We start from the raw sequence: 2262 nt of genomic DNA on the forward strand, positions 1-2262 counted from the left end.
ATTATTTTTTAAAGATGTTCCTAATTGCACAGGACTCAGGTCAAAATGGACAAAATTCACTGGAAAATTAAAGTAGGGAAATTATTAGAGCGAGTGACATGTATGGAAGAAGAAACTAAACTACATTGATTCACCGATCAAAACTAGGATTATCCCTAGTTCTTGGATTTTTCCTTTTGGGAATGACTAATCTGTACATCTTGTTTTTGTTTATGTAGCTTATATCTTGATCCTCACAGTGTAACACTCTCAGGGTGAATGGGATCTCTGAAGTTTCTCGGATGACTCTTTGTGAAGGACAATGAAACACAGAAACTGTTCAATTTGTGGCTCAAGAGCTCTATAAATTATTTAATTATAATTCTTTATTGGGGGCTGGCAATTCTACTTGGAAATGTGCAGCCTAATGCATTTGTAGGCTCAACCTCTCTAATTTGGATTTGGCAAAATTAATTGCTAAGATTGGTTGCAATTTAAGTACAAAACATTTGGAAAACTAATTCCATTATTCTTGAACAACAGATACTACTTTCAGAAGATGATGAAGCTTAGAAATTAGTCTCACATTAGTTTGGGAGAACAAATGACTGAATTCATTCATATCAGCAAGGAGGATTAGTTTTACAATACTTGGGTTGTATGCTTGGGGTTTAATAGATTCTTGAACTACATCTTTATCTGCATCTTTCTTGCTGTCTGTGCTTCTAGTGAGTTATAGGAAAATAACTTACAGAATAACGTGCCATAACATAATAATAGTAGTAATAATAATTTTATCATTAGTTGTCAATGTCTCAGTAGCAAAGAGTGATTGAGATTGTACAGGGTGGTATATATCGTACAAGGTGGTATATGAGATTCAATTGCTTCCCATATAGATTAGAAGGGGAAATATGGAAATTAACTTACTAACTATGATGGCTACTCTTGCAAAAAACATGCTTTATCTTTCTGATATCAATGGTATTCTGCAGCTTTGTTGGAAACCGTGGTTTGTGTGGTAAGCAAATTGATATTAACTGCAAGGATGAGATTCCATCGCCCTCAGGAAATTCCCAACTTATCTATTCAGGTAGCTTAAAAACACGTAGCTATCTATGACTTTCTTTTGTGTTTAAATTTGTTAGTAATTTGAAGTACAGCTTGAGGTTATTATCAAAAGCCAGTAATTCAGCAATCTGTCATTTCTGTATATATCTCAACTTTGAGAGTGAAATTAGTTGCTCCACAATAGATTGATGATTGTTGTGGCTGTTGGGGGCATGAAATTTATTATGGAGCCTAAACATATTGGCAATCTAATTGATCAAAGATCATCATCTAGACTTTAATAATTACCATTTGGATGTACCTTTTTGCATAGTATACTAAAAATATCTTGAACAATAGTTTTAAGAATAAATCCCAAGCAGCTGTGGAACCAGGCTGTAGGATGCATCAAATCTATTGTCGAGCCTGAACTTATTGCCAATCTAATTTGCCAAAGATCATCTAGACTTCAATATTTCCCTTGGTTTCTGGATGTTAGCATGTTGTATATACACAAAATATTTTGAGAAATGGTTTCCATAATACATCTTTGCAGAAATGGAGCCAACAAAATTTCTTGCCTGGATAATACCCCTAAATTGTGATAATGCTCCTAGAACCTTGTTTGGAGGATCCTCTAGCACTCTCAATTTAAAATGTTTGATTCCTTGATTCCGTCCTTACCTCTCACCACTGGTTTTTTATCCTTCTGTCTCAATGAGGATTATCATAAAGAAATTGTGTCATGCCTTGCACAAGCTAGAGTCATCGAAAGGCAAACTTCATTCTCTGCACTTGAACTATAATAATGTTTGAGTGAAATACAATATATAAAAGTAATTAAACTAAGTTTCCTCTAAAGAGATACCACAAGTATCATGCAAAATAGAGGCCAAAAACTCCACAATGTGAACATAAAACCAAAGGATTGCATATTTTTAAATGAATCCAAAGAGCATTAATATTCAAAATTGTTATCATTATCATTATTCCACAATTTTAAGCTCATTAATCTATCTCACACTTTGGCTCATTGATTGCTTTATGTAGTTTCAGTGTTTTTTCATATTTCCTCTTTTTTACTCTTGAATTTTTCTAACTTATTTTATCTAGAAATCAATATATATTATATGACAAATAAACGGTGAACAACTTACAATCCATTGAGTAAGAAATATTATATTTATTGTTCGTGCAATCAGATCCTAAGTGATTGAGACTTATTATAGATTT

Source organism: Curcuma longa, chromosome 1, assembly GCF_044706935.1.
Source record: "Curcuma longa cultivar G26 ecotype Majalengka, Jawa Barat chromosome 1, ITB_CL_G26_1.1, whole genome shotgun sequence".
Taxonomy (NCBI): domain Eukaryota; kingdom Viridiplantae; phylum Streptophyta; class Magnoliopsida; order Zingiberales; family Zingiberaceae; genus Curcuma; species Curcuma longa.